The following is an 11879-nucleotide window of genomic DNA, read 5'->3' as shown; positions in this document are numbered from 1 at the left end:
CTTGCATCAATCTTCTAATATAGTTCTGAAAGTAAGACTCCATACATATTACTAAGGGTCCTATAGAACTTGTGCATGCTGATTATGATAGCTTCTTCCAACTTCTTCATGTACTTGTCACTACAAAATTTCTATCTTCTTCCCATAGTACCCATTCTACTACCCTCCAGTATATCCTTTGAAATCTAGTCTATGGTAGGTGTCTTTGTCTTACCACTTTCCTTCAACTCTTTTTCTTCCCTATCAAATTCTATTTTAACTTATTCATCTTCAACTATATCCTTTTTTTTTCTTTTACTTTGCTTCATTCTTTTGTTTTTCACTTCCTTCTTCTCCTTGTGTGTCTCAACTTCAACTAATTTAATTTTCTTACCCTTCTCTAGGAGTTTAAATATTCTCTAGTAAATCTTCTCTGCTATAAGAATATCTTCTATCTCTTGTTTAGGTTCTTCTAAGGCTAGTGTGGATGTCTCTTCACTTCCAATTTTTTTAATGATTGAATCATCCTTCTAGTCTTTCTCTATATGACCCATTTCTTCAAATCAAATTGTATTTTAGGAAAGGCTTCTTCATAGGTTCCAAACCTAGGTGCAATTACATCTATACATTTAGATAGATATAAATATGCATACATGTTAACAATCTCTTCATCTAATTGATACCCCATGGCAAGTAGCCAAAAGGTCCTTGGTTGACTATCTTACAATGTGCAAGTGTTTGTATCAACAAGAAAACATATATCATTTTATAATGATTAACCATGTTTCTTGTGACCCTTTCTCTTTTATGCATTCTAGATTGGAAATATTTAAAGTAACCCCACATTACATTATTTAAATTATCTCCTATTTCTCTAATGAATTCACTTATATGTGTTAACACTGGTCTGTCATTAGCCCATTGAACCAATCCTCTACCAATAAATGAATTTTGCACATAAAAGAGCATACATACTAGAATTGATCCTACATAGTTAAAGATTTTATTCTTGTCTGTCTTTTTCTTTCCCATATTCACCATGAAATAGCTCCTCAACATTTCACAAAGGTCATAAGTGGTATCTTCCTTCACTATCTGATATGTTGCATTAATGGCTACGCCAAGTAAATTGTTGATTATACTTGATTGGTATACTCTATACCCAATAACCATAGTGTCAAAATGAACTTTTGGGTCTACTGTGATATTGATCATCATTTCTCTAGAATTCTTCTTGAACTTGGTTAATCAAGTAACTAAACTAGCATAATTTTCTTAGGGTTGGCAATTTACTAGTCACACCAAACCTTACCACATGATGAATTACCGCCTTTGTAATCTTATGTGGTCTATCCAACCGTATAAATTGATCATGAAATCTATTTAGAATATATTGAATCAACTCTAGATGAAATTTTGTTGGAATATAAAAATCATACACTAAATTATTTTCCCTCTGGTATTTGTGCTCTTATTTCAACTCTTTGTCTTTACAAGATTCTCATCATAATCCGTATTGATGAATTCCACTCCCAATTATTGAGTTTGTGATGAATATATGACTGAACATCTTCAATTAACAAAATACCTAGATTAATGGAGGATAGGGCACCCACATTATCATTCTCACTTACATTGAATGGGTGTGGCTTGAAAATAGGTTAAGGCTCATCAAAAACTTCGATGAAAACCAAAGGTGCCATGATTTAATCCTGAAAACTTATCAAAATTCAACTGCAATCAAAAGAATAATACCTCTTTTCTTATCCATGTAGTGTTTTTGAATACTTTTCACAATCTTTACTCACAAATCACTATCTCTGTCAAGTTGGGTTCTTTTAGACAATTTTCAAATATCACAAGTGCTTGAAAGAGTGTAAAGTGACAAATGAAATAACTATGCCCTATTATAGTATCTTTGTAAACTAGTTATTACATTACTCAATGGTAAAACAATACTTTTCTATTGGTTAATACTATTTAAATATTACACCTTTTTGCTCTACCAGTTAAATTACAAGCTTTTAATGATATCACATCAAAATTGTATATGACCTGTAAAATTCATCATACTTTATTCAAAAAATCACATTACATCTCATTATGTAGATTTAAATGTCTTCTCATACATTTAGGGGATTGGTGAAAGATCTTTATTTTAGTTTGTTGATATGTGGGGACTGATCAGGGAAGTACTATACACTTTTCATAAATTCTTTGAGGTTTGAGGCATCACCCCTAAAATAAAATATTTTTGGTTGACTCATCAAGGATTTTTGAGTTGACTTGTCAACCATTTCCCAAGGTTGATTCATCATGGGTTTTTTAGGTTAACTTGTTAAAATTATCCAGCCCTAATTTTGTAAGAAACTAAATCTTGTATACAATGGCTTAGGGTTAGGGATTTCATTATGTGATGTGATAGTAGCTTCTTGCAGTGGTATTGAGGTTTAAGGATTACAGATTGTGATCAGGTCGTAATCACTAGATAATAAGAATATTGGACTTGTTGTTTGGTGGATGTAGCCAAAGGATTGGGTGAACCACATTAAATATTTGTGTCTTGCATTTTAGATTCTATGTGCTTTTTTATTTTCAAATATTGGATATATTTGCATGTAATTGTTATTTATGTCTTGTTAATCCTAACAAGTGGTATCAAAGCCTAGTTGTTTAAGTTATCCTCTGTAGGAAGGTCTCACAATTGAGTGAGAGTGATTAAAGTTGAGGGTAATGAAGGTTAATAAGTTTAATGGGAAACAATATTAATTATGGAAAATACAAATGGAGGAATATCTTTATCAGAAGGATTTGTGGTGGCCATTGCAAGGAAAATCAAATTAATCGATAACTATAATAGATGAGGACTGGGATGTTTTGGGTAGAAAGGCACTTGGAAGTATTCGTTTATGCTTCAAATAATTGGTGGAAATTAATATTATGAAAGAAAAGATGATTGAAGAGTTGGTGCAAACCTTAGAAAAGTTGTATGAAAAGCCCCCCACTTCAAACAAGGTATTTCTCATGAAGTGTTTATTTAAGATGAAGATGGAAAAATGTGGATCGGTTATGGATAATTTAAATGAGTTTAATACAGTTACTAGCCAATTATCTTCTACACATTTCAATTTTGATGAAGAAATTAGGGCTCTCTTGATTTTGTGTTCTTTGCCTAAAAGATGAAATGGCTTGGTAATGGTTATGAGTAATTTTGTTTCTATTTCTAATACCCTTATAAAATTTGATGATGTTATCCATGTTATTTTGAATGAGGAAACTCATAGGGAAATCTCAAGTGGATCTACATCAGGAAGTGTCTTGAATGCACAAAATAGAAGATGAACAAATGAGATAGGAAACAATTTTGGAAATCATGGGAAATCAAGAGGAAAATCAAAGGGAAAGAGGTCTCAACCCATGGGACCAACAGATTTCTAGTATTGTGGGAAACCACAGAATAAGAAGAAAGATTGTTGGACTCAAAAGAATAGTGAAGGAGACAAACAAGAAGGAAAGATGGAGGAAAATGTGGTAATTAATAAATGTGAAGAGGATGCTTTTCTTCTTTCTATAGAAAATGTTGATGATTTGGGGGTTTTAGATTCAGGGGCTTCATTTCATGCTAGTCCCCATAGAGGTTATTTTCTTGATTATATCCGAGGGGATTTCAGGCTAGTCTATTTAGGAGATAATGAACCTTGTCATATTGTTGGAAAGTGGATAATTAAGATTAAGTTGTAGAATGGGAATCATTAGCTACAACAAGAGGTAAGACATGTTCCAAGGCTAAGTAGGATCTTAATTTCAATAGGACAATTGGGTGATGAGAGTTGCACAATTTTTTTTAATGATAAAATTTGGAAGGTTTCAAAAGGTTCCTTAGTAGTAGCAAAATGTGTGAAAGTATGCACCTTATATATTTGTACAGGTCATATTGTTCCTTCTACTTTAATTATGTATCATCTTAAAATGGAAGCACTTCAATGTTAAGAGTGTCTAGTCCTTTGAGTAAGTGGTTTGGGGTCTTGTTAAGTGCCTTGAATGGGTCCTTGGCTTAGATTTGAATTTTTCCCCTAATTTTGCCCCCCTTTTCCACTTTCTTTCTGTATTTCTCTAGCATTTTGGACTGAGATCCTGAGATTTCTGACCTCGGGGTCAAGGTTGACCTTCTAGGTCAAGGACGACTTGACCCTGTAGGTCAAGGATGACTTGACCTTGACCTAGGTTAGAGTTGACCTTGACTCTGACCCAAGGTCCAAATTTAAAGGTTCCATAATTTCTGAATATCAGGTTTCAAAAGGAATTATTTTCTTGGTTTTGGGTCAGTTGTTTTGGTCTTCGAAATGGTAAACTCTTAAATAGCATTTAATTTAGGTCCATTTCTAGGGGTTAAGGTTAATTGGGATTTAATTCTCCAATGTTGGCCTCTCTAGGAGTTTGTGCCCTAGATCACTATATAAGGAAGCCCCCTCCTCTCATTTTCTCTAACCATAAGAAAACAAGAACATATCTCATGATCCATTATCAAGAATCCCCTTTGATGATCAAGCTCTCAAGTACAAGCAAGCATTCAAGCATTCAAGCCTTCAAGAGTTCAAGCATTCAATTCATCAAGGAGATTCATTAGTAGCCATTGAAGGATTTAAGCTCTATGGAGCCCTCTTGTTGAAGATTCATCCATTTTCATTCAAGCCTCTTCCTAATCCAAGATCCATTAAAGATTGGTGTTGAAGATCTAAGACAATTGATTTGAGACATCCTACATCCTATTCTACATTCATTTGGAGTATCCATACTCGTGGATTCAAGGATTCATATCCTCCACAAGGATTTCAAGATAAGCAAGGTGAATAGTTCCATTTAATTTATTTGTTCTAGCAATTTCAATTTCAAGGTTAATTCCAAATTGGCGTTTAACTAAGGCAAATTCTCCATCGAAACAATAAAACCCTTTTTCTTGTAGATACAAATTTGGAACAATGAATTAAAGTGCAGATATGTTGCCAAAGCACGAAAGGTCTGCTTTCCTATGTGCAAGCTTGGTGGTGATTGTGTCAACTTAAAGATAGACTGATGATCCTTTAGGAAGAACACGAGATTGACCACTTGTGGATCCCAACCTTTAGCTCAAGGTGATGAGGGATAACAAGTGACAAAGCTGGATTACCCTAGACAAAGCTCTATCAAAGGGATAACCTTGGTGAGATTGATGGATTTGGAAGATTTTAGGAATGGCAAACTTTTGGCAAAAGTGACAACAATTTTGAAGGCTTGGATGTGAGGTGTTGATTGCTGGCTAGATGGTTTGATTCTAAATGAGATGGATGAGCTAATAATGCTTAAGGGGATAATCTAAGATGGCTGGCTTTTCTACAAAGATGACTCTAAAGTGAAGCTAATCCAAGAAGATGGGGAGAAACAAGGGTGTCTAATCATATAAATCATGCCTAGTTGGTAAGGCATAAGCAAGATTAACTCCTGGATGTTGGCTAAATTTGATGGTGCACTCTAACCAGGCCTCTTGAAGTGCTTCGTCGGTAGCTTTGTCCTCTGCTTTGTGGAGTTTGGCAATTCGTGGGCTTGGTGTTATTTCTTTTCTCTTGGCTGAAAGTTCTTGGTATGCTAGAGATGGTTTGAGTTTAACTTTGTGGAACTTCTGTTTGGGTTTGGGTTGCTCTGACATCAATTTCTAAATCTTCTTGGCTTTGAGAGATCTTGGTTGTTTTTCTTCAACTCATTCAACTTCTGGAATAGGCAGTGACTACGCTAAGTATTCCCTAAGCTAGGATTGACCAAGTTTGGAAAATATTCATTTAACAAATAAAAGATCAAGCAATAGATAGAAACAACCAGATAGAAGTTTTTGATTCTCAGAAAGTGATACTTGCGCCAAGGAGTGTGTATGTTCTACAAATGTTTCGATCAGTCACCTCAAAAACATTAACATCCTAGATGGTTGTCTACAAGGTTGACAGTTGGTTTAGCTAAGGAGTCTTCGATATACCCAAGGTACGTGAGGCCCAAATCTGTAGATGAGACCAAAAAGATGTCACACAACCGAGAGGAGCGGTAACCCACTTCTCCTCTTTCACTTCTCAAGGGTATAAAGTTCCTTGAGGCTTAGCCCGAGTGACAAAATCTTGATCCCAAGAGAGGTGTCTTTTGATTCACCTCCCAATTCTTATACTCCGCCAGAACGCTGGAGTTGAGGTCGTCCAAGGGGTGATGAAATCCCCAAGCAGGCCTCCTAAAAAGAAACAAGGTTTTGGATCCTAATCTTATGCACCCAAGATGGCCTCGAAAGACGACAAGGGGAGATAAGACTTGGATGACCTTAGGCTAAAAAACATGCTTGTTCTTTTACCAACTGACTCTTATGTGTGCTAATCTAGACTTTGCAAGCACTCATGTTTAAGAGACAATGTTCAATTCCAACTTGAAGCGCCAACAAAAGTAAATCGATCGAAGAATGCAAACAATAAGAAGAGTTAGGGTCAACAAAAGCAAACTCGCGCGCCCAGAGGCCCTCCACATCAAGTATCGATTAATTTTCTTTAAGGCATTCAAGATTGAGTGTGAGTTTGTTTTAAGCCCAAAACAAAAGTGTGTGAGATTCGATTTCAAACGCGCGCCCGGAGGCTCTCCACGTCAGTTGTTGTTCAATTTTAGTGCCCAAACTTGAAGTGTGATCGATTTAATCTAGAGTTTTGATCATTTAAGAATTTTGATAAAGTTAAAGCAAACATTCAAAGACCAAGTGAGTGAGTTAGATTGTGAAACATTTAACACCTTTTTCAAGTAGACCCATCCCCATAAATGGCGCTGAGATTGCAACCAATGGTTAATATTTGATGGGTGATTAGAAAAGAGGTGAGTCCAAGGAACTACTCAAATTGATTTTTGCAAATTTGTATTTTAACTTAACAAGGTTTCTTAAATGTCCAAAAATCAAACTTTACCTAGATTGCATGTGGAAAAGAGATTTGTTTTGTTCAATTTTTAGAAGCTCCAAATGAAGTGTTTGATATTGCAATGGTTAATTGATCCTTAGAATTCAAGATTGGATTTGTTGTTTTAATCATGCATTCAAGGAAAATTTGATTTTAATCCATGGCATTCAAGAGTGATTTTAGCAACATGCATTCAAAGAAAAGTGGTTAAACATTCAAGTGTTTTCTTTTGAGCATTCAAGATTGAGATTTCGTGTGTTGTTTTAAGAACTTTGAAGTGCTTTGTTTTAACCTTAGATCATTCAAGATTGTTTTGGACTCAAAAGTGAAAATGACTCTTTGGACTTTGGTTTTCATTCAAGATTTTGTGTTCTAATTTTCATATTTTAAGCCCAAAAATGATATTCCTAGATTGTTTTGATGCATGAAAATCTTAAGAAACATTCAAGATTTTGCAATAAGACATTTGTTTGGAACAAATAACAAAGCTTTTAGGACAATTTTTTGGCAACCATTTAGGACTCTTAGTTTTCATGAGATTTTTTTAAAAGAACTTTAGTGTGCACTTAGTGTTGATTTTGAACCTTTTGAAATAGAAACTTGAAGTTCTTTTTAAATTCCCAAAAATGAAGTGTTCCTAATTTTGCATGAATGCATCTAAAACCTTGATGTTGCAAGGATGCAAATGATTAGATTGGTTTAGTTTCACTTGTTAAAAGATTTTTTCTTTCTTGCAAATTTTAAATTTTTCAATGGATTTAAGTATGATTTGGGGGTTCATTTTAAGCACTAAAAAGAAGTGTGTATGATTTTGCTTCCTTAAAAAAAAAATGGCCAAGATCTCCCACAAGAAGAAGAAGAAGAAGTAGATGGAATAAGAAGAATATAGATAAGAAGAGGAAGAAGAATTTCAAGTTCTTTGTCCACCTATAAGCTTGAAAAATCTGCAAACACTATGAGATAGATTATGAGTTCCTTTGTCTTCTTCATGCTCATGTGGACCTACAAAACCAATTTATACAATCCTACCAATCACAAAAACAAGAAAAATTAGCCAAAATCAGCAAATAACATACAAAACTTGACTAAAAAAGCTAATGAAGATGACCCATGCGGGGTCCCACCGAGCGTGCCAAAATGTATATGAGCAATGTTAGTATGCTAATAGAAACCAAATTTAAATAAAGCTCCTACAAACTAAACAAAATTCATAAACTTCAAGATAGACTAAGATGAGCTCTCAATTGAGAATATGAGCCATTAATGGGCTCTCTCAATGAGAAGCTCTCTTGTTGAGTAGCTTTGTCTAAATAGATAGGATGTATGCTCAAGCTTATGCTTCAAAAAGGGCTTCAAATGGAGTTGGAATTTGGGTGTGAGTGTATGGTTTTGATCTAAAATGGCTTCTCAAAATGGCATTATGACTTTACTTCATGGATTGTGTTATTTTGCAAAGGGGAAGGATCCAATTTATAGGCAAGAGGCTTGAGGGATTGAGGGCTAAGATGCAAGGATGGGAAAAAGCTCATGGAGGGCTTAGATTGCATGAGAGGAGAGCACATGGATTGTGCTTCCTTACAACCAATCAAGGAGTGACACATGTCACATGGTGAGAGGATGGAGGAAAAGGGAAGGATGAGTCAACAAAGGAGGCTCAAGAGATAAAATCTTCATAAAGACCCTCATAATGACTTGTAAGAGCAATAAAAGGGCTTGTAAGAGTCATTTATGACCTAGTGGACTTCATAAAGTTTTATGGTTGAGATATTTTGAGGGTGATGAGAGCAAATTCGACTTGGACTTGATTAGGAAGGTTTTAAGCTTGCTTAGGCTTGTGCAAATGATTAGAGGATGGATTAGGATGGTTTAGGATTAGCTTAGGGATAGGCAAGTGGATGGCATTTAATGAGGGTGGGTGAAGGAGGAGATATTTGTTAACTTTGGCTTGGGTTAGTAAGTCTTAACCCATGTTTAGGGAATGTGACAAAGTTAGGAGGGGATTAGGATTAGTTTTAAAGACATCTTCTAGAAGAGTCTAGACTTTGGATGAGGATAAAGACTTTCTAGAATAGTCTAGAATTTCCTAGGATGAGGATAAATTAGATTTTTAGGAAATAAATAAAGTTTTATTTATTTCAAGGGTTTGGGTTGAGGAGATATTTATTAAAACTTTTTTAATAAACATGAGGATTAATATTTAACTTTAATTAAATATTTTGAGTTGGGATTAGGGGTAGGAAATGATGGGATTAGCCTTTAATCAAAATTAAAGAAGGATTAGAAGATTTTGGAAGAGGTTATTGGTCATAAGGAAATTGGCCAACTTTTGGGAAAAAAATAAATTTTTTATTTACTTTAGGATTTTTGGTCAATTTATTAATTAAATAATTAATAAATAAAGAAATAATGTTTAAATAAGATTTAAACATTTTTGGGAGGGATTCCTTAATTAAATATTTTTAATTAAGATAAAAGGATTTAATGGCATAAAAATTAATTAATTAATTAATTAAATAATTAATTAATTAATAAATGATGATGTCATCAGAAATTTTTCAGAAAATAAAAATACTTTATTTTCTAAAGGATTTTTAGGTGTCTACAATTACTTCATTCAAAAAATGTTTTACTAGGTTTAAAATGTGTCAATATGGATTTCTATGAAAGTTGTGTTTATGAAAAATAAAAGAGGGCGAGTTTTGTTAAGAGTGGGAAGGTAAAGAAAAATGATAAACTGGAGCTTTGCATACATATGTATATGGACACACTCAAGTATATTCCCTTGGTGGCTCTCATTAGTATGTTACATTCTGTTGGCTCCTGATTTAACAGTGTTTAAACAACCAAGTATGCAAGGAAAGAATGCGTCTATGGGCAGCTATCTCCAATAATGGACACACTTCACCAAGAACCTGGGCCAACTATAAGGCTATACTCCTTCTGCACTTCAGGCTCTACAAAACCTAAGTGGGTATTGTAGACACTTAAAAATCCTTCAGAAAATAAAGTATTTTTATTTTCTGAAAAAGTCCTGATGACATCATCATTTATTAATTAATTATTAATTAATTAATTAATTAATTTTTATGCCATTAAATCCCTTTATCTTAATTAAAAATATTTAATTAAGGAATCCCTCCCAAAAATGTTTAAATCTTATTTAAACATTATTTCCTTATTTATTAATTATTTAATTAATAAATTGACCAAAAATCTTTTAGAAAATAAAGTATTTTTATTTTCTAAAAAAGTCCTAATGACATCATCATTTATTAATTAATTATTAATTAATTAATTAATTAATTTTTATGCCATTAAATCCCTTTATTTTAATTAAAAATATTTAATTAAGGAATCCCTCCCAAAAATGTTTAAATCTTATTTAAACATTATTTCCTTATTTATTAATTATTTAATTAATAAATTGACCAAAAATCCCAAAATAAATAATTAATTTATTTTTTTCTCAAAAGTTGGCCAATTTCCTTAAGACCAATAACCTCTTCCAAAATCTTCTAATCCTTTTTTAATTTCGATTAAAGGCTAATCTCATCATTTCCTACCCCTAATCCCAACTCAAAATATTTAATCAAGATTAAATATTAATCCTCATGTTTATTAAAAATATTTTAATAAATATCTCCTCAACCCAAACCCTTGAAATAAATAAAACTTTATTTATTTCATAAAATCTTATCCTAGGAAGTTCTAAACTCTTCTAGAAAGTCTTCATCCTCATCCAAAGCCTAGACTTTTCTAGAAGATGTCTTTAACCCTAATCCTAATCCCCTCCTAACCTTGTCACATTCCCTAAAAATGGGTTAAGACTTGCTAACTCAAGGCAAAGTTAACAAATATCTCCTCCTTCACTCACCCTCATTAATTGCAATCCACTTGCCATCCACTTGCCTAGTCCTAAGCCATCTCTAACCCTTCCTCTAATCATTTTTACAACCTTAAGCAAGCTTAAAACCTCCCTAAACCCTCAAATTCAAATTTCATGGTATCTCTCACAAATATCTTCAACCACAAAACTTTATAAAGCCCACAAAGTCATAAATGTTCTTACAAAGCACTTATGAAGGGTCTTTATGAAGATTTTATCCCTTGAACCTCCTTTGTTGACTCATCCTTCCCCTTTCCTCCATCTTCTCACCATGTGACATGTGTCACTCCTTGATTGGCTATAAGGAAGCACAATCCATGTGCTCTCCTCTCATGCAATCTGAGCCCTCCATAAACTTTTTCCCATCCTTGCATCTTAGCCCTCAATCCCTCAAGCCTCTTGCCTATAAATTGGATCCTTTCCCTTTGCAAAATAACACAATCCATGAAGTAAAGTTATAATGCTATTTTGAGAGCCAAATTCATACTAAAGCCATCTATCCACACCAAAAATCCACAATCATCCATTGAAGCCTTTGGAAGCATATTGAGCATACATCCTATCTATTTAGATAAAGCCACTCAACAAGAGAGCTTCTTATTGAGAGAGTCCATTAATGGCTCATATTCTCAATTGAGAGTTCATCTTAGTCTATCTTGAAGTTTATGAATTTTGTTTAGTTTGTAGAAGCTTTATTTAAATTTGATTTCTATTAGCATACTAACATTGCTCATATACATTTTGGCACGCTCGGTGGGACCCCGCATGGGTCATCTTCATTAGCTTTTTTAGTCAAGTTTTGTATGTCATTTGCTGATTTTGGCTAATTTTGCTTGTTTTTGTGATTGGTAGGATTGTATAAATTGGTTTTGTAGGTCCACATGAGCATGAAGAAGACAAAGAAACTCATAGTCTATCTCATAGTATTTGCAGATTTTTCAAGCTTATAGGTGGACAAAGCACTTGGAATTCTTCTTCCTCTTCTTGTCTATATTCTTCTTATTCCATCTACTTCTTCTTCTTCTTCTTGTGGGAGATCTTGGCTATTTTTTTTTTAAGGAAGC

The sequence above is a fragment of the Cupressus sempervirens genome, chromosome 6 (assembly GCF_028749045.1).
Source record: "Cupressus sempervirens isolate cs-2001-9-10 chromosome 6, ASM2874904v1, whole genome shotgun sequence".
Taxonomy (NCBI): domain Eukaryota; kingdom Viridiplantae; phylum Streptophyta; class Pinopsida; order Cupressales; family Cupressaceae; genus Cupressus; species Cupressus sempervirens.
The sequence above is the reverse complement of the archived record's forward strand: the minus strand, read 5'-3'. Positions refer to the sequence as shown.